This window comes from Bos indicus, chromosome 20 (genome assembly GCF_029378745.1).
Source record: "Bos indicus isolate NIAB-ARS_2022 breed Sahiwal x Tharparkar chromosome 20, NIAB-ARS_B.indTharparkar_mat_pri_1.0, whole genome shotgun sequence".
NCBI classification, from domain to species: domain Eukaryota; kingdom Metazoa; phylum Chordata; class Mammalia; order Artiodactyla; family Bovidae; genus Bos; species Bos indicus.
The window spans coordinates 9,785,830-9,808,544 of NC_091779.1; positions in this window are offsets into that span (position 1 = coordinate 9,785,830).

Genomic DNA, 22,715 nt, shown 5'->3' on the forward strand with positions numbered 1-22,715 from the left:
ACGTGCTGCAATTCATGGGGTCGCAAAGAGTTGGACACGACTGAGCGACTGAACTAAACTGAGCTGAACTGAAAAGCTAAGAGAGGTCTTTTTGAGGGAGACTGTAGAGTCTGTCCTTGAACTTTACAACAGAGGATGGACAGTCCCCTCGGCTGCATGCTGAATGTCCTTCCATCAGACCAGGACATTTTGCTATTGTTCCACCCCCACCCCAGTGAAATCCTCTTTTGTCTTCTTCTATCTGCCCTTTTCTTTCTCCCTCTCTGTAAGTCTTCACTGATTTGACAGTCTGAAACACTTTACTTCTTGTCCAAAACTTAGTCACACCATCCAATAATTTCTTGACCTCCTTGATATATAGACAACTAAATAGTTTGGGGCTCAGTAATAAGACTTATTATGTCAGACTGAAAAGGAAAGAACATTTAAAACATCTTTGCCCCACAAGTCACTGCTCTTTCAAGTCTGCAACAGATATCTACAATTATCAACTGAATAAAAAAAATTAAAATGCTGCTTTCTAATAAACCCTAATTCTTAGAGCAATAAAAACGGTTTGTGTGACAATATCCCTGTAAATCTTTTTTTTTTTTTTCTATTGGTCTCATGTGTTCACTTTCAGCTAAAGGCTCAACATGAATTCATTTACAGATCAAGGAGACTTTTAATAGCTCCCTAGCCAAAGGCTCTGCTGGATGACTGCTGCCACTGCCTCTCAGCGACAATGTTCACCTCTGGGGAATTTTTCCATTAGTCATGGGTCATCACCATTCTCAAAATGTAATAAGTTTGTGGCTACACATGACCCTGTAAGTGAGAGAAACGTAACTGAGTACTTTGGCATTAAACGTGCCTGGGTTAAAACCTAGCCCAGCAATTCTGTCCTCCCCTATGTGCATAACGAGTTATGGACATAGATGAATACTGTAGCACTGTGTTTAGCAGAAAAACAAAGAAAGCAACCTAAATGTCCACCCTAAGGAAATGCGCTGCTGTGCTGGAACACTATACAAGAGTTAGAAGAGGTGATCTAGATGTTTACAACAGCTTATGTTTATCAAGTGCTTACAGTGGAATAACCGGACAAATTTCTGTTCTATGACCAATGATTCCAAATCCACCTGCCATGCAGTAATGTTGGTATTGCTTGTTTGAGGACGCAAGAGGGATTTGGTGGAAATCTGTATCAGTGATAGAAAAAAACAATTCAACAACTTTGTCTTAGTGATGGACAGCCAGGGGCATCTTTAATAAATAGCAGCAAAAATGAACAGCAATTACTGAGCTCTTTCTGGGTCAGGCACTGTTGTGCACACTTTACATGGTTAACTCAATTTCTGCTTCAACAACACAATAAAGATGATAAGAACCTGCATGTCACAGACAAAGAAACTAAGATACAAAGAAAATAGGGAGTTTCCCGAGGTCACACACTAGTGATGGCAGGGCTGGAATTCAACCCAGACCATCTGACTTCAGGCCCTGTGGTTCTAACCACATTGCTATCTATTTCTCTATTGGAATCAAAATGATAGAAGTCAAAATAAAATGAGAATGGGGAAAAAAGGATGCAGAATTTTATACAAGACATAATTCATGGAAACTTTAAGAACACATATATATTATAATAATACCGCATGTTAGCTACTAGCATATAAATGTATTATGTAAAAGTATTTCTATGTGGTTCATTAGGGAAAGAGGGGGTAAAAGACATCAGGATGGGGAGATGAGGAAAAAAACTGAACAGAGCTGTATCCCTAATATTTTCTCTCTTTAAAAAGGTTTCTTCAGCTTCAATGAATATGTGAAGTCAACGCACTGCTCTTTTAGTTTTCCCAGTACTCTTACAAAATGTCTCATTTTTCCCTGTGGTATTTGCAAAGCCCAGAATCCATAAACATGCTTTCAATTTAATCCTACCAATTAATACTTGTATTATTAGGAGACAGTTTAAATGACATTTACTTTTACTGAGTTATGCATTTTAGTAGTATGAAAAGATTTGAAAGAAAAACCAAATAGATTAAACAAACTTTACTTTCTTATGATAAAAGTGTTGCAGATTCATTTTAGAAACTTAGAAAGTTTCAATATGCAAAATGACACTTCACTGAAATACCACTGTTTACAGTCCCATGTATATTGTTCCAGGGATATTCTGTGACTCAACATACATATGTAATTTTTATATAAAATGACATTATATTGTATATCCATTTCCGTAAACTGTTATTGTCCACTAAAGACACAGGAAATGTCTTTAAATGTATTTCTGCATTAAGCAGCTACATATGCTTGATTATACGGATGTACATATTTAACAACTGTTATTACCACCCCCAAAAAATAGGAAGGTTAAATAAAGACATTTTTGGAATAATGAAAGCTAAAAGAATTTGCTACTAGCAGATCTACGCTATGAACAAGTGTGAAAAGTAGTTCCTATGACGGAAGGAAAATCATTCCAGACAGAAACCTACACACACACAAAGGAATAAGGTGCATCAGATGGTAAATACGCGAGTAAACAACTTTTTGTTGTTTTTTTTTACACATCTATAAAATATAATTTAAAATTTAAAACAAAAAGGAATAACAGTGTATCCCAGGTTTTGTAACAGGAATAAACTCGAAAGATATGACAATAACAGCACAAAAGGTGGCAGGAAAAAATGGAAGCAAACTCTGGTAGGTTCTTACATTATTCAGGAAGTGGTATAATTGAAGTAAAATGTGAAAAGATGTACATTGTAGACCTGACAGCAACTGTTATACATTTAAAACAAAAGTATGAAATAAGACAGCAATTATATGATTCCAATAACTGATATTTAAAGAAGGAGAGAACTTTCTTAAAATTAAAAGCTTTTACACAGCAAAAAAATAAAAAAATGAAAAGACAACCTATTGAGCGGAATAAAATACTTGCAAATGATATGACCAATAATGAATTAATAGTCAATATATATAAAGAGCTTATACAATTCAACATCAAAAAATCAAACAACCTGATTAAAAACTAGGCAGAAAACCTGAACAGATATTTTTCCAAAGCAGGCGTGCAGGTGGCCAATAGGCATGTGACATCTCTAATCATCAGGGAAATGCCAATCAAAACCACAATGAAAAAAGAATAAAAATCATTTTATAAGACCACATGGTTTATCACTGCACACTTGTCAGAACGGCTTGATAGCCAATGAGAATTTGCTGTATGACTCAGGGAACTCGAGCAGGGGTTCTATGACAATCTGGAAGGGTGGGATGGGGATGGAGTTGGGAGGGAGGCTCGGGAGGGAGGGGACATGGGCGTACCAATGGCTGAACTTGTTGATGTTTGACAGAAAGCCACAAAATTCTGTGAAGCAATTATCCTTCAATTAAAAAAATAAAGTGGAAAAACAACGCACAAATACAACTGTTGACAAGGATATAGAGAAAAGAACCCTCGTACACCTGACGGGAAGGTCAACTGGTGCGGCCACTATGGTAAACAGTATGGAGGTTTTTCAGAAAGCTAAAAATAGAACTACCGTGACCCAGCAATTCCACTCCTGGGTATGTATCTGAGAAAAAACAAAAACACTAATTCAAAAAGATATACACTCCCCAATGTTCACAGCAGCATTATTTATAACTGCCAAGATACAGAAGCAACCTAAGTGTCCATCGGCAGATGAATGGATAAAGAAGATGTGGTGCACACACACACGATGGAATCCAACTCAGTCATAAAAAGGAACAAAGTCTTGCCTTTTGCCGCAGTGTGGTTGGACTTAGAGGGCATTATGCTGAATGAAATAAGTCAGACACAGTCAGACACATACTACATGTTATCACTTACATGGGGAATCTTAAAAAACACAACAAACTAGCGAATATAACAAAAAAGCAACGGTCTCATAGAAGACAAAAATAGTAGTTACCAGTGTGGAGAAGGGGAGGAAGGGCATATAGGGGTTGGGAAGCAGGTGTACAAACTATTGAGAGTAAGATTAACCAGAGAAGCTTGGGTCCTGAAGCTTTGACATTAATCACCCTTTTTCTATTTTAACAGTTTATCACCACTGAAGACATTTTAGATTCACTTTTTAATACAGTTTCAGGTATGATAACCAAAGTGGAAGTCTGCTGGCATTTTTCAATATCAAGGGATCAATTTTTCTAAGGTTCAGTTCCTTTTTGCATCCACAAAAGGACAGAGACAAAACACAGCAACTTGGCCTTGAATGAGCCCTCCGGGAAAGCCAGCTGTTGTTGCCAAATACATCGGAACTCAGGTGGTGGAAATCAAACAGACTTTCTGAATCATCCCATTTTGTTGCCTGGGTCCAGGCACAGCTCTGCACGTCTCTGACAAGTCCTCTTGTTCAGTGAGGTGCCGCCAGTGCCTGGAGGCCTCTGGCAGCTGAGAATTTTTTTAATGGTTCATCAATCTCAAAATATAGCTATCACTCTAGACCCATCCCAGACTTCCTTTGTGGCTATGGGCAAAACACCTGACCTCCTAGAATCTTACATTTGTCACTGGTAATTATTATATTAATTAAACCGAGCACTTGGGCCTTAATATATGCTCTGAATGGGCACTAAGTGACTATATTATACACATGTATAATATATAATACATATGTATAATTTAATAAATAATATATTATAAATAAATAATATATATGCACTTAATCCTCACTATAGATGATGAAACTGGGACAGAGAAAACTTGAGTAACTTGCCCTCAAACTAAAAACCAGAAAGTGGCAGAGCTGAGGCTTCAAAGCCAAGATTTGGCTCCAGCTCTTCACCTCCGTCCCACACAGCCTCTGGTCAAGGAAGGTGAAAGACGGAGTCAACACAAAATCAACTCATTTTTAGCCCCAACTTCCGGGGGCTTAGCCAAACATTGGGACAGAACGCAGTAACCTCACTTCTTACTCATGTCCCTGCCACTAATTTGCTGCCCCCACAGCCTCCCCTTGACTGCTCCAAATGTCCGTCATGTAAGCACCTCCCCCAAGAGTGAGAGACAGCCCCCTGTGGTCACTGCAGAGGGTCTATCTACCATGCAGGTCTCTTCTAGTGCTGGCACCTCAAGCCAAGTTGGCTTTCTTACCCGTAAGGAATGCATCCATTTGTTCATCCCACCAATATTTATCAAGCACCTATTATGTGCCAGCCTGGGCATTGTGCCAGGAACTGGGAATACAGAGCTAGATAAACAAGAATAACCCATGCCTGTGAAGAATATACAACCAAGTAAAGAAGACAGACAGTGAACTCATAATTAACAGTTTGAAGAGGAAGAAAAAATAGGGAAATGTAGCAGAAGAGCTGACATTTGAGCAGAAATTGGAGGCTTTTGTGGGAGTTTGTCAGTCAAACAAGCAGAATAAAATTCCAAGTTGAGGTCAAGCACATGCAAAGACATGAAAATACACTGTTGGTGGGAACGAAACTGGTACAGCCACTGTGCACTTTGGAGAACAGTACTGAGGTTCCTTAAAATCCAAAATTAGAGTTGCCATATGATCTAGCAGTTCCATCCCTGGGCATACACCCAGACAAAACTATAATTCAGAAAGATACATGCAGCCCAATGTCCACAGCAGCAGTATTTACAATAGCGAAGACATGGAAGCAAGCTAAATGTCCATCAACAGCTGAATGGATAGAGAAGATAATGTGATACATATCTATATGGAATATATATAATAGAATATTACCCAGCCATTCAAAAGAATGAAATAATGCCATTTGCTGCAATATGGATGGACCAAGAGATTATCATACTAAGTGAAGTAAGTCAAAGATAAACACCATGTGATATCACTTACATGTGGAATCTAAAATATGACACAAATACATTGAATGAAGTCAGACAGAGAAGGAGAAATACCATATGACATCCCATATAGGTGGAATCTGCAAGGAAATGATACAAATGAACTTATTTACAAAACAGAAACAGACCCACAGACTTCAAGAAGGAGCTTATGGTTGCCAGGTGATAGGGGAAAGATGAGAGGAAGGAATAGTTAGGGAGTTTGGGATGGGCATGTACACATGGCTATATTTAAAATGGGTAACCTTCTGGAGAGCACATGGAACTCTGCTCAGTGTTATGTGGCAGACCGGATGGGAGGGGGTTTCAGGGAGAATAGATACATGGATGTGTATGACGGGGTCCCTTCTCGGTTCACCTGAAACTATCACAACATTGTTTATTAATTGGCTATACCCCAATTGATGCTTTTGAACTGTGGTGTTGGAGAAGACTCTTGAGAGTCCCTTGACTTCAAGGAGATCCAACCAGTCCATCCTAAAGGAGATCAGTCCTGGGTGTTCATTGGAAGGACTGATGCTAAAGCTGAAACTCCAATACTTAGGCCACCTCATGCAAAGAGTTGACTCATTGGAAAAGACCCTGATGCTGGAATGGATTGGGGGCAGGCGGAGAAGGGGACGACAGAGGATGAGATGGCTGGATGGCATCACCGACTCAATGGACATGGGTTTGAGTAGACTCCAGGAGTTGGTGATGGACAGGGAGGCCTGGCGTGCTGCAATTCATGGGGTCACAAAGAGTTGGACACGACTGAGCGACTGAACTGAACTGAACTGAACTGAATACCCCAATTCAAACTAAAATTTTTAAAAATAGGACACAAAAAAACTAATCTACAAACAGAAACAGATTCACAGACTTGTGATTGCCAATGGAGTAGGGGAAGGGGAGGGATGGATTGGGAATTTGGGACTATTATATATAGGATGGATAAACAAGGCCCTACTGTATAGCATAGGAAACTACATTCAATAGCCCTTGATAAATCAGAATGGAAAAGAATATGAAAAAGAGTATATATATATGTATAACTGAGTCACTTAGCTGTACAACAGAAATTAACACAACATTGTAAATTAACTATACTTCAATAAAATTTTTTTAAAAAGAAGGAAAGAGATTGGAGGGTCCCATGACTGTGGGATTATGGGCAAACGATGGCAGGACAGGAAGTCAGGTGAAAGAGATTCGGCAGCCTTTGACTGAAGAAGGTAAACTAAGCAAGGATGTGTGTCTCCTCACCCCCTTTACACACCAGGAAAAATGACAGGAAGCAGCACAAGAGGAATAAGCTGACAACAGCAAAGATACCGGAAGGGGCTCATCAGTGGATGTATCAAGGTGGAAAGCACAAGAAATGGTGGTGATTCCTTAAGCAGAGTAGATGACAGACATCCAAAGTTGAGGTTTCCCAAAAGCAGATCCTGAGACAAAGACTTGTGTACAGTTAGTTTATTTGGGAGGTGATCCCTAAAAAGCATAAGGAGGCAAATTGCAAACAAAGGTTGAAAAAGTCAATAAAGTGCATGTTAATTTGAAGGTTTTGTGTGTGTCTTAGTCACTCAGTTGTGTTCTGCTCTTTGCACCCCATGGCCTGTGGCCCACCAGGCTCCTCTGTGCATGGAATTCTCCAGGCAAGAGTACTGGAGTGGGTTGCCATTTCCTTCTCCAAGGGATCTTCCCAACCCAGGGATCAAACCCAGGTCTCCTGCATTGCAGGCAGATTCTTTACCATCTGAACCACCAGGGAAGCCCAGTTTGAAGGTTATTAGTACTAACTAGGGATCCATCCTGGTGGGGATGTAATGAACTCAGAATTGGAGTATTTATCCAACAAATTCCATCCCTCACTGGTTAAAGATTGTCCCTGGAGGCTTAAAACTCCAGCACTTTCAGGCTGCCCCGTATGCTGAGCCAAGCCCTCCTGGCCTGGGAGAAAGCCTACATGCAGGGAGAGGCAGGTACCTGAAGTAGGAAGTTGGTGGTATCTACAGTGACAGACTTTATTTTCCTGAGCTCCAAAATCACTGCAGATGGTGATTACAGCCACAAAATTAAAAGACGCTGCTCCTTGGAAGGAAAGCTGACAAACCTAGATAGCATATTAAAAAGCAAAGCCATTACTTCGCTGACAAAGGTCTGTCTAGTCAAAGCTATGGTTTTTCCAGTAATCATGTATGGATGTGAGAGTTGGACTATTAAGAAAGCTGAGCACTGAAGAACTGATGCTTTTGAAGTGTGGTGTTGGAGAATACTCTTGAGAGTCCCTTGGACTGCAAGGAGAACAAACTAGTCAATCCTAAAGGAAATCAGCCCTGAATAGGCATTGTAAGGACTGATGCTGAAGCTGACGCTCCAATACTTTGGCCACCTGATGTGAAGAGCCAACTCACTGGAAAAGACCGTGATGCTGGGAAAGATTGGATGACATCACCGACTCAATGGAGATGAGTTTGAGCAAGCTCCAGAAGATGGTGAAGAATAGGGAAGCCTGGCATGCTGCAGTCCATGGGGTTGCAAAGAGTTGGACACGACTGAGCGACTGAACAACAGGCACTGGGACTGCACGTAAATTCAGAGGCGATCTGCAGGGATGTGGTGCCAGGTATAAGCAGCTTCTGCTATGTACAATAGGCTCCAGACTCAGAATGTGTGAAGGACAGCAGGAATGGGGCAGGTATTAGCTGGAAACTAGCTGAAGTTCAGCTCACCAAGCAAATGTTCTCTCACAACACCATGCGAGGTAGGCTCTGCAGTCAGATCATTACCCTTCTCCTGCTCTATTATTCATCCAAAACTGAAAGGTTATGAAGAGTGGTGGTACCAGACTCAAGTGTGCTTCCTCCAAAATCCGAAAAGGCCCGCCAAGTTCTGGACCTCATTTTACTGGCGGACAATGAAAGACAGAGCAACCTGTCTCTCCCCCTCAGGCGCTATTTCAACTGGACCCCCAGAAACTTCACCAGGGAGACAGATTCCTAAATGTTCACAGGCTTTATCTCCCACCCCAAGTTCACGTATGTCTCACTAAGGCATCTTAAGTATCTGCTACTTCCTGCTCACCAAATCTAATTAACTTGACATCAAAATAGTGGTGAATTATAATGCTGTATGGAAAGTCAAAATGACCAAGGCTTTGGTGGATTGTGTTATAACAAGAGGGCAGAACAGGTCGTGTAGACCTGAGGTAAGACTGGGCAAACACACTGTTGGTTCTTTCATGTAAGAGCAAAATTGCTTCTGGTGATACTCAGAAATTGGTAAGAAGAAAAGGGCATTTTTCTGGGTCAAAATCTGAATACCAGATGCCTGTGTGCTAAGTCGTTTCAGTTCTATCTGACTCTGTGAGACCCCACGCACGGTAATTTTCCAGTCTCCTCTGTCCATGAGATTCTCCAGGCAAGAATACTGGAGTGGGTTGCCATTTCCTTCTCCAGGGGATATTCCTGACCCAGGGTTCAAACCTGGGTCTCCTGCATTGCAGGCAGACTCTTTACCATCTGAGCCACCAGGGAAGCCCCAAAATGCAAAATAGGAAGGTGAAACGAGGATGCAGTAAGCAGCAGCAGCTCACATCTTTTACGTATTTGACAGCAGCTCTGCAATTCTTCTGCATACCAGCTATTTCCTCCCACATCAGACTGTGTGCTTGTCACCCTAATTATGGATCTCGTGACAACAAGGAGAGAGTGGGGTGGGTCTTGATGACATCAGGCATCCTCTTGTAAGGCAACTTCCTTGAGTAAAATTATTACAGTCTACAAGCTAGAGAAAGCTTGTCTTCTCAGATGCAGGGTAGCCTGCTTCCTCCAACAAGAGAACCTTGAAAAGACTTGGGGATTTGAGATTCTCAACTCTACCTGGGTCCATAAGATATCCCCATTCCAAGTCTTTTTTTTTTTTTGGCTGTGCTGGGTCTTAATTGCAGCATGCAGGTTCTTCTTATTGCTGAGCGTGGACTCGGGTATACGGGCTCAGCAGTTGCAGTGCTGGGCTTTCCACTTGTGTTGCATGGGCTTAGTTGTCCTGCGGCATGTGGAATCTTAGTTCCCAGACCATGGATTGAACCCACATCCCCTGCATTGGAAGCTGGATTCTTAACCACTGGACCACCAGGAAAGTTCCCCATTCCAAGTCTAAATATTTCATTCCTTCTCAATGGTTTCACTCTCACAAGAAAGACAGCTTTGTCATGCAAAGCTGTGAATTCAGTTAAATTTTGTATTTTACTTTCAACGAGATTGGCTCTGTGGCTATAACAGGAGATTATTTTAGGGCTGCCCTAGAAGCTCTCTGGTTCTCTGTAACTAGAACTGAGAATTTAAACATCTAAGCTTGTCACTTTCTTTCTCCCGAGTTCCCAGGAGACTCCATCCCAGGCTGTTGTCCTCTGAGGCCATCATTGCTGCCACACTGGCCAAGAGCAACAGCCTCTTGTTCCCACGGACACTTGCTTCCATAGACGCTGCATCACAATTAGCCACACATGAGATCGTTCAGAGGTTGAATTTGCCAGCAAATGGGTTTCAACACCAAGATTTTTTTTTTAATCTTTTCAATTTCATAGATTTCTGAGTTTTAAAACTGTAGACAAAAGATGATGAACCTGTGATAATAAAACTATACTGGGAGGAGAAAAAAAGAGGAGATGGGGATGGCTGGGTAGGTGAGCTAAAAGTTTATTCTAGCAAGAATTAAACAGATTATTTCTAAAGCTAAAAAGCAAAGAAACTATTAATCTTTTAAATGGGGATATCACCTAAAAACAAAACAGAAATGTTTTACAGTGATTACTCCTATGGATAAAAGATGGATGAGAAAGGTGGATCTGGGGGACTGTTATGTACCCGCTTCTTCTATTTATTTCAACCATTTGTAAGTATCATTTGATTTTTTTTTTTAATTTAAAGAATTTAAGCCAAGCCCAGATCAGTCAGGGATGCCAAGGAAAGTCATGTTAAGACATGTTAAGGAATCATGTTGATCCGCTAAGTGATAGGGAATCAACAAAAGTATTTAAGCAAGAGGACAGCATGATCAAAAAATGTTTTAAGAAAGGTCGGGGGTCTGCAGTGTAAGGAGTATACCATATGATCTCACTTACATATGGACTCTAAAAAAGTCAAACTCGTAAAACCAGAAAGGATCGATAGAACAGTGGTGACCAGGGGCTGAATGGTGGGAGAAACAGGGAGGTGTTAGTGAAAGGGCACACAACTTCATTAGAAACAACTACCTTCTGGAGACCAAATGTATGGCCTGTGACGACTGTTAATAATAATGTGTTGTATTCTTGAAATTTCCTAGGAAACTAGATCTTAAGTGTTCTCAACATACACACACAGACACATGCACACATACGCACAAACAGAAATGGTAACTATGTGAGGTGATGGTATGTTAGCTCCATTGTGGTAACTATTTCAACAATGTATGTGTGTGTAGGAGCATCATGCTGTACAACGTAATACACATAGTAGTAGCGGTGTCAGTTGCTCAGCTGTGTCTGACTCTGTGCGACCCCACGAACTGTAGCCCTCCAGGCTCCTCCATCCATGGGATTCTCCAGGCAAGAATACTGGAGTGGGTTGCCATTCCCTTCTCCAGAGGCTCTTCCTCACCCAGGGATCAAACCCAGGTCTCCTGCATTGCAGGCAGATTCTTTACCATTTGAGTACAGGAAAGCTCTTTAAATATATATAACTTTTGTCAGTTGTACACAATAAAACTAAAAAATATATATTTTTAATGTAAAAAAAAAAAAGATCATATCAGAGGCCTATTAGAAGGTGGGGCACAGGAGTGTATCAAGACTAGTCAGAGGGGAACTTTCCACACCCATAGTTCTCATAGCTGAATAGTTCAGAAACTATTTCACTTGCAATTCCAAGTTCCAGCAGTGAGAATATTTAAGCTCATCCCTCATACAGCTCTCATATGGTCAGACAGCACACCGATGAAGGCTGTTTTTTAATCTATTAGTTATCATTATTACTTTGGGGTATATTATTACCTTAGGGTATAGAGTTAATAAACCCTGAATATTCATTGGAAGGACTCATGCTGAAGCTGAAGCTTCAATACTTTGGCCACCTGATGCAAAGAGCTGACTCATTAGAAAAGACCTTGATGCTGGGAAAGATTGAGGGCAGGAGGAGAAGGGGCCGACAGAGGATGAGCTGGTTGGATGGCATCACCGACTCGATGGACATGAGTTTGAGCAAGCTCCAGGAGTTGGTGATGGACAGGGAGGCCTGCCGTGCTGAAGTCCATGGGATCACAAAGAGTCAGACACAACTCAGCAACTGAATAACAACATAAAGAGCTATATATGGCCCCATATTGTACTGAGGCCCAATCTAGAGGATTAGCAGAAAAAGTCTTCCACTAAGAACCAAAGAGTCAAGGTGGATGCCTGGTATTTAATGGCCATGGGATAAAGGTGTGGACAGAACAAGGATCTGAATGGCATGCTTCAGATGCCCCAGGTACTCCCATGCCCACTCACTTCCCTGCTGGCATGTGTGAGTGAGACTTGGAGAGGAAGATAACCAAGAGTTAATGTACTCAGTCTTTAAACTGATCCTGAATTTGCAAATATTTGAAAATACTACCCATCAAATTTTAACCCAAATATATATATATATATATATATATATATATATATATATATATAGTATGGATGGATGAAGAGAGGAGGGAAGAGCTTCAAAATGGTGATTCTGTGGCTCAGTGATGTGACCAAGGATCCAGACCAAGGATCCTTTCAACCTGCTCTGCCACACTCAACATCAGCTTCATCCTCTGATGGGAAGCAACCAGTCTCCAATCTCCAATCCCAGAGCCACAAGACAAGATCCAGAAGAAAGAGATCAAATTTTTGGCTTTTCTCTGGAGCAGAGAAACATTTCCTAGAACCACCCCTCTACAGACTTCTTCCCATGCCAATTCCTGAGCCAATCACTGAGAAAGAGACTGGGAAACCCTTTAAACCAGACAAGCCCACCTGGAGCCAAGGGTTGACAGGACTTACCTGAGGCATGTGGATGCATTCATCGGTATGAATAATTGAAGAAAAAACAAACAGAGTTATACAGGAGAGAAGAGAGTAGCCTGGACACTGGGCAGACATCCACTAACATCCATTATAACATCTACGTGGGAAAACTGGCTTATGGGGTCAGGAAATCAAACTATACTAACTGGTAATTTTGTTCAAAATCAATAGGGAAAATATCCTGATTTCTGAAAGTAAAGGAAAGAAAATGCTAACAGGACATAAGACCCACAAAAAAGTATTTCTAATAATCTCACAGAAATCTGGGAGAACATGTGGCCTCTGAGATCTCAGCTCTCAAGAAGCCTCCAAGAATACAGGAGGCACAGGAAGGTACCGATGCAGAACCCATGAATGTCTGAATGAATAATTACATACCATAGCATAGAATGTATTAAGCTCTTGCTCTACATTAAGCACTTTACATGCATTAACACATAAAATGCTCATAAAAACTCAATGCTGCTGCTGCTAAGTCGCTTCAGTAGTGTCCGACTCTGTGCGACCCCATAGACGGCAGCCCACCAGGCTCCCTCGTCCCTGGGATTCTCCAGGCAAGAACACTGGAGTGGGTTGCCATTTCCTTCTCCAATGCATGAAAGTGAAAAGTGAAAGTGAAGTCGCTCAGTTGTGTCTGACTCCTAGCGACCCCATGGACTGCAGCCTACCAGGCTCCTCTGTCCATGGGATTTTCCAGGCAAGAGTACTGGAGTGGGGTGCCAAAAACTCAATGAGGAGTCATCAAAGATGAAGAAAATGAAGCTCAGGTAGGTTGTTACTTGCTCAGCTTCATAATCCTAGTAATGACAAAGACAAGACACAAACTCGAATTTATTTGATTCTGAAGCTCATGCTCTTAGTCATTCATCTACAATAGTTTCTAGAAAAATGGAGGAATTAAACTAAACAAATTAAACCATGGTCTATACCAAAAGTTCTGAAGAAGTCTAATGTAGTTTTGGTAGCAGGCTTTATCCATTTGGAGAAGGAAATGGCAACCCACTCCAATACTCTTGCCTGGAAAATCCCATGAACGGAGGAGCGTGGTAGGCTACAGTCCATGGGATCACCAAGAGTCGGACACAACCGAGTAACTATTTTTTTTAAATCCATTTTCACTTAAGTAACCTTTCCTAAATACCCTCTCTGCCCTTAAACAACACCTAGGTCACCCGGCCAATCAGTACGAGTATTCCCTATTGTCTTCTACTAAAGTGTGGTCCACAGATCAGAAGTCTTGGCATCAGTAAAAGCTCAGTAGAAACGCAGAGTCACAGACCCTACCCCTAACTTAGTAGACTAGAACTGTATTTTAATAAGATCCTCGGGCAATTCATGTGGGAGACCTGAGTTCCATCCCTGGGTTGGGAAGATCCCCTGGAGAAGGGAACAGCCACCCACTCCAGTATTCTGGCCTGGAGAATTCCATAGACTGTAGTCCATGGGGTCGCAAAGAGTCAGACACAACTGAGCAACTTTCACTCACTCAGGCAATTTACATGCACATTAAAGTTTGAATTACTGCTCTATAGCATCCCTGACATCTGGGCTCCTCTAATTTTTCCTGGGGACAGCTGACTCCATAACAACACAGCTCCCATTATTATTAAATTCTTACTAAAGTTTCTCTGATCATTCTACTCCTTCCCCCAGTCTGTCATCTCAACTTACAAAAGGGAACTCTTCAAATTTTAGAAATACATATTACATCCCACCATGGTCCTCCCTCTCTAAGTGCCTTCAATGTTTTCCAGGTCACGCTGTTCATTTCCTTCATATCAGTGGTCCCTGATCTGATATGTGTATTGAATCACCTGAAAATACCCAGACGTAGATCCTAAGCATCTGTGCTTTTTACATACTCCCCAAGTTCAGCCAACCACTGCCTTACATGCCCTACAGTATCTTATTGATAATATTCTCCTTAGAATGCAGCTTACAGAGCCGAAGACAATGATTTGTCTTAAATATAGACATTATTATGCCCATAATGAGAGCAGCCTGAAGTGTGACCAGCCTGAAGCGTGACCAGCTTCAGGGGTCTCATCACACTATTAACCCTTATCAAGTCTGTTGATAACCAAAACCTCCAGGCCTTTTTTCCCCCTATGAACTGCTACAAAGTCAGATTTCCCCAGTTCTACACATCAGCTTTTTATTCTCCTTTAGAATTAGATGTAAGGCTATGTACTTTTTACTCTTAGATTTCCTCTTGTTGTTTTAACCCCTTAATTTCACCTGCCAGGAGTCCTAAATCTTCAGTCCATCCTTTATTGGATGGCAATGAATGGACTGTGAAGAGTTGGACTCTAGCATTAGACATGCTTAGGTACAATCAGATTTATTTTATTGAGACAAATGACTCAAATAGCTCAGCACAAATCCTTACAAGAAATGTTCGTGCGCTAAATTTGTTGAATGAATTAATGATGTAATGACTGATAGCAGTGATAACCAGGGAGACTAGTTAGGAGGCTCTTGTACTGATTTAAATATGAATGGATGGTCTGAACTGAGATTGGTTCAGTGATAAACAAGGAAGATTTAGGGAGCTATGGAGAGGTATAATCAATAATATTTATTGGACAAGAATAAGAATGTCAGGATAAGGAAGAGGGAAGAATCACAATGACATCCATGCCTAAAGGCTCCAGGGAAATAAAAATGTTCTCTATCACCTGTGTGTGTGTTTAATTGAAATGGGGCTGATGACTTTATGGACCTAACTCAATTGTGACACAGACAGAATTGATTAAAACTAATCTCCGGATAACCTTGAAGACCTTATGCTAAGTGAAATAAACCAGACACAAAAGAACAGATACTGTGTGACTCCACTTACATAAGATACCTAAAACAGGCAAATTCATACAGACAGAAAATAGAAGGGCCTGGGGGAAAGGGAAGAATGGCAATTATTTTTTAATGAATCACAGCCTCAGTTTGGGGTGATGGAAACGTTCTGGAAATGCACAGTGGTGGTGGTGGCGGCACAACGATGTAAATAAACTAATTCCACTGAATTGCACACCTAACAAGAGTGACAATGGAAAAGTTTTGATGTACGTTTGCTGCAACGAAAAATGTTTTAAACGGACCTCACGTTATCAACCACTGATGTTGATGAGCATTCCACTTTTTTTCTAGTTACGGTTGGTTGGGCTTGAGGAACTGACAAAAGTCCTGAGAGACTTAAACCTTCTGTTTAATTTACTGTGAAGTTACAAGAAAGGCACTAAGGCATAAAGGACCAACTCAGAAAACAATTCACTGAGAAGTTACAGCAAAGGCCTCAAGGCATAAAGGACCAACTCCTCGGAAGCAAACTGTCAGCTGCTGTGATGGCCCATGATGTAGAATACTTCTGTTTTTACTGGTTTTTGTTCTGATCTCATCTTTCCATCACCTTGAATAAATCTCATGAGCAACTTTTACCTACTGATAAACACTTTCAGCAAATAGCCTGAAATGAGGTACATATAGAAGTCAAGTAGGCCTTAGGAAGCATCACTATGAACAAAGCTAGTGGAGGTGATGGAATTCCAGTTGAGCTGTTTCAAATCCTAAAAGATGATGCTGTGAAAGTGCTATACTCAATAAGCCAGCAAATTTGAAAAACTCAACAGTGGCCACAGGACTGGAAAAGGTCAGTTTTCATTCCAATCCCAAAGAAAGGCAATGCCAAAACAATTGCACTCATCTCAAGTACTCTTGCCTGGGAAATCCCATGGACGGAGGAGTCTGGTGGGCTGCCTTCTATAGGGTTGCACAGAGTCGGACACGACTGAAGCGACTTAGCAGCAGCAGCAGTCTTTATCTTGGAGAATGAAGTGGCAACCCATTCCAGTATTCTTGCCTGGAGAATCCCGTGGACAGAGGAGCCTGGTGGGCTGCTGTCCATGGGGTTGCACAGAGTAGGACACAACTGAATCGACTTAGCATGCATGCATGCATTGGAGAAGGAAATGGCAACCCACTCCAGTGTTCTTGCCTGGAGAATCCCAGGAACGGAGGAGCCTGGTGGGCTGCCTTCTCTGTGGTCGCACAGAGTCGGACACGACTGAAGCAACTTAGCAGCAGCAGCACGAATTAGCAAAGTAATGTTCAAAATTCTCCAAGCCAGGCCCCAACAGTACATGAACCATGAAATTCCATAAGTTCAAGCTGGATTTAGAAAAGGCAGAGGAACCAGAAATCAAACTGCCAATGTCCATTGGATCATCAAAAAAGCGAGAGTTCCAAAACAACATCTACTTCTGCTTTATTGACTATGCCAAAGCCTTTGACTGTGTGGATCACAACATACTGTGGAAAATTCTGAAAGAGATGGGAATACCAGACCACCTGACCTGCCTCCTGAGAAACCTATATACAGGTCAAGAAGCAACAGTTAGAACTGGACATGGAACAATAGACTGGTTCCAAATAGGAAAAGGAGTACGTCAAGGCTGTATACTGTCACCCTGCTTATTTAACTTATATGCAGAGTACATCATAAGAAATGCTGGGCTGGATGAAGCACAAGCTGGAATCAAGACTGCCAGGAGAAATATCAGTAACCTCAGATATGCAGATGACACCACCCTTAAGGCAGAAAGTGAAGAACTAAAGAACCTCTTGATGAAAGTAAAAGAGGAGAGTGAAAAAACTGGCTTAAAACTCAACGTTCAAAAAACTAAGATCATGGCATCTGATCCCATCACTTCATGGCAAATAGATGGGGAAACAGTGGAAACAGTGAGAGACTTTATTTTTGGGGGCTCCAAAATCACTGCAGATGGTGACTGCAGCCATGAAATTAAAAGATGCTTGCTCCTTGGAAGAAAAGTTATGACCAACCTAGATAGCATATTAAAAAGCAGAGACATTACTTTGCCAACAAAGGTCCTGCTAGTCAAAGCTTTGGTTTTTCCAGTAGTCATGTATGGATGTGAGAGTTGGACTGTGAAGAAAGCTGAGCACTGAAGAATTGATGCTTTTGAACTGTGGTGTTGGAGAAGACTCTTGAGAGTCCCTTGGCCTGCAAGGAGATCCAACCAGTCAGTCCTAAAGGAAATCTGTCCTGAATATTCATTTGAAGGACTGATGCTGAAGCTGAAACTCCAATACTTTGGGCACCTGATATGAAGAACTGACTCATTTGAAAAGACCCTGATGCTGGGAATGATTGAGGGTGGGAGGAGAAGGGGACGGCAGAGGATGAGATGGTTGGGTGGCATCACTGACTCAATGGACATGAGTTTAGGTGGACTTCGGGAGTTGGTGATGAACAGGGAGGGCTGGCATGCTGCAGTCCATCGGGTTGCAAAGAGTTGGACATGGCTGAGTAACTGAACTGAACTGAAACACTTTCAGCAAATAGCCTGAAATGTGGTACATACAGAAGTCAAAATAAGACAAGTTTTTATCTGGGTTGTAAGTAAATACCTAACAAAAAATGTATATACAATCTGAAATTTCAGACTTTAAATTTATGGAAGTGTCTTGAGATGAACAGTGGCTCCTTTTGAAATCTCCTAATCTAGCCCTGTGAAGTGACTCTCAGCCTGGGTCACACACTGGAATCATTTGAGGGAGTTTAACAAATTGCCGATACCTGCATCCGAACCTGAAAGATTTAGTTATCTGGAGTCCAGCCTGTGCATCAGAATTTTTATAACCTGAGCTCCTTGGGTGATTATATTCAGCCACTGGCTTAGAAAGTAAGACAAATTCCCTGTATCCTGAAAATGAGAGATGGAGAGAAATGTATCTAACTAAAAACCTGTGAGAGTAATCATATCATCACAGAAGAAATTGATATAAGAATCCTAAAACTTTAGAAGGAACTTCAAGATAGTCTTGGAGTAGGTAAAGGCAACATACTCCAGTACTCTTGCCTGGAGAATCCCATGGACAGAGGAGCCTGGCAAGCTACAGTCCATAGGGTCACAAGGAGTCAGACACGACTGAGCGTGCACGCACTCAAGATAGTCTAGGTGGTCAGTGGGTCTCAAAATGGGATACCCAGACCAGCAACATCTGCAGCCGCAGGACGTGTATTAGAAAAAGCATATTACAGGGCCCACTCCAGATCTGTGGAATAAAAATCTAAGGTGGAGCCCAGCTACCTGAGTTTTAAGAGGCCCTCAAGGCCATTCAGCTATCAACTGAAATTGAGAACCATTGTTCAAGAGCAGTTAACCGGGAATTTTAAACAATATCCCATCACACTTCAAAGATTCTGATACAAGGGGTTTTTCTTTTTGAACCTCAACTGATTTCACTGTGAAACTGGGATGGAAAACCAGCTGGAAAAGAACACAAATCTTTTGATTCCAAATTGAGCTCTCTGTCTAGCAGCCAATTTAGGTTCTTCTACTCAGGATGCTAGATCCAATCTGGTATAGATTTAAGCTGTGACTCAGTTTGAAGACTTCATTGTCCCTCACAGCGCTCAGTTCTAGGAAATTGACCTTCTGGTTACTGTTCTTATATCCCTCATGATGGAAAATGAAGGTTAGGCCATGAAAAATCAACACAAAGTAGGGGAAAAATAAAATTAAAATACCAATGAGTGTGTGCATGCGTGCTAAGCTGATTCAGTCGTGTCTGAGTCTTTGCGACCCTATGGACTGAAGCCTGCCAGGCTTCTCTGTCCATGGGATTCTCCAGGCAAGAATACTGGAGTGCGTTGCCATTTCCTCCTCCAGGGGATCTTCCTGACTCAGGGATTGGCCAAAGGATCAAACCTTACGTCTCCTGTATTGGCAGGTGAGTTCTTTACCATGAGTACTCCAAAATAAAAACAAGAACCTTACAAATACTTGCAAACAAGCATATAATAAATGAAAAGTGTTTACATTTCAAAATGGATTGTGGAAAATCTATTTACCATTCATATAAGACCAGCACTCTGATCTTCAGGCTACCAAAGATCCACTTAAGCCTACTTAAGAAGTTACTTTGTCTCTTTGTGAAGTGAAAGTGTTACTCAGTCCTGCCAACTCTTTGCAACCCCAAGGACTGTAGCCTGGAGTTTCTGGCAAAAAATTCTAGCAAAAATAAGTACAACAAGGCCCCATTCTTCTGCAGCAGTGAGACAGTGACATGGGAGGGTCTTTCCTCCTGCTCAGTACCCCTCCAGCTCCTCCTGCACCTTCCCAGACCTTCCCTCCCAGACCTTGCCTCCTCGGCCCACTTGCCCTGGTACTGGCAGAAATATGGGGAGGGGGAAAGAAAACGGGCCTCTGGAAAAGGAAGGAAAACAACTAGTACTAGGCCAGAGAGGCTGATTGTGGTCCCCTGTGATCTTCCCCAAGCTCCCACAATTTTTTAGTAGCAGAACTAGGACTGAACTGGTCTGCTCCCAGTCCTTTTCAGCCTAGTGTTCTTTCCACAAGCATGACACCTCCCATGCATTTATGCTGTCTTCACAACTTGTTACTGATGTGACACGGTCACCTACACACAACTTTTAAGAATTAAAGGAAACACTCATTTTGTAAACCGTTTGATTCTACTGGCAGCTATTTCAGCATCTGAGAGTCCCAGGGTCATCATTATATCCGGCAATACTTGTACCATAAATGTACATTTATAGAGCACAGTTTAGTAACGTGCCTTAAAAAGCTTGATCTAACATATACCTTGATCTAATAATTCCACTACTAGGAATTTGTACTAATAATCATAGTCATATAGAAACTACAAGATACTTGTTGCAGCATCATCTATAATAGAGGGCATCCAGAAACAACCTAAGTGCCAACAATATGGCAGTGGTTAAGTCAAACAGGGCGTCTACACAAAGTAGTGTCAGGAAGCATCAAGATTATTGTAGGGGGGTAATAAATGACATAAAACATGTCAACAGAGTCACATTACATTAAGTGAAAATGCAGATTGCAGAATAAGTTTTTCTGTGAAAAAAATTCCTACAGATAGAAGAAAAGACAACAGTATACAGGAAATTATGAATAGCAGTTATCTCTGGGTGGTGAAATTACAGAGAACTTTCACTTATTTTCTTCACTTGTCTCGAAGTTTTCTACAAATAACATTGTTGGGTTTTTAATTATAAATCATTTTACAAGAAAAGTTATTTTTAATTATCATAGGAATGTGATGAATAGAGATATGGTTGAAAATGTTATCTTCTATAGAAATCTCTATATTGGTCCAAGTTCTCCAAAATTCTACTTGTTCACATCTTACAGTTAATATCTACTCAATAACACATCTAAAAGAATTCATTTTCTCTAGCGTACTTCTTTTTTATTTAACTTTACAATATTGTATTGGTTTTGCCATATATCAACATGAATCTGCCACAGGTATACATGTGTTCCCCATCCTGAACCCTCCTCCCTCGTCCCTCCCCGTACCATCCCTCTGGGTCGTCCCAGTGCACCAGCCCCAAGCATCCAGTATCGTGCATCGAACCTGGACTAGCGACTCGTTTCATATGATATTATACATATTTCAATGCCATTCTCCCAAATCATCCCACCCTCTCCCTCTTCCACAGAGTCCAAAAGACTGTTCTATACATCAGCGTCTCTTTTGCTGTCTCGTACACAGGGTTATTGTTACCATCTTTCTAAATTCCATATATATGCGTTAGTATACTGTATTGGTGTTTTTCTTTCTGGCTTACTTCACTCTGTATAATAGGCTCCAGTTTCATCCACCTCATTAGAACTGATTCAAATGTCTAGCGTACTTCTGACAAGTAGTTCTGGTCACGTTTTCTCTTCAGTAAGTTCTCCACTAAATCCCCACCTTCTAAGACCTTGTTCTCCCTCAGACACTTCTCTCCCTTAACATAAGGAGCAGCTCAAACCTGTGACGTGGGTCACCTTTGTGAAAGAAAAAGCTTCCAGACAGGCTGAAATGCTGGCTGCCACAGAAAACCAAATTGCCCTTGCCCTATGGTAAAGTCCCCTCCTGAGTCAATTACACAGCTCTAGAATACTAACACATGTCATGTGTTTGATATCACATGGAAATCTACATTAAAATTCACATATTAGGCAGATGGCCTCTAGAAGCTGAAATCAGCAAGGAATTGGATTTCCCCTCAAAGCCTCAGAAGGAATACAGCCCTGCCGTTTTGATTAGACTTCTGACCTCTAGAACTGTTAAGAGAATAATCCCGTGTTTTTCAAGCCACTACAAAGCTACAGAGCAACTATCTGGAATAGTGGTTTGCAAGAATTATCAACACCTGACGTGTAACATCAGCACTCAGTCCACGACAGTGAGTTAGAAAGAGAGCAACCACATGCTGAAGTCTGCCTGGTTAGTCCTGGCTCACATCTGTTTCTCATGGAATTATTAGCAGTAGGGCTCAGAGTGGCTGACCAATTACACAGTCACCTTGATTATAAGCCTCCTCACCTGGAACGCACCCTTGCCTACAAAGGTCAAAGGCAGACAGAAATTTCATTTAGGTCCAAGAATAACTTAATCCTTAGCATCTTGACTCCAGACACAAGAAAATTCAAGGCACATTAAATAAAAAGTTATTTTAGTATTTTGTGAAAATGATGAAAACCAACGTCATCATTAAATATTAGTTGTATTTAATTGTACCATTTACAGACAAATGTTATAAATGACAGATCATTAGTATCTAGTTCATTTCTTTCATTTCTAAATATTGAATTTCAGAGCCAATCATTAAAAGATCCAGCTTTGGCCAGAGCACTCAACAACAATTATCCTTCTAGAACACCATCATCAATACACTTTACAACTAACAAGAAGTATGTGATCCTCCCCCACCATCCTAGAAGTCTTATTAACGATATCATTCAAAAACCTGTTCTT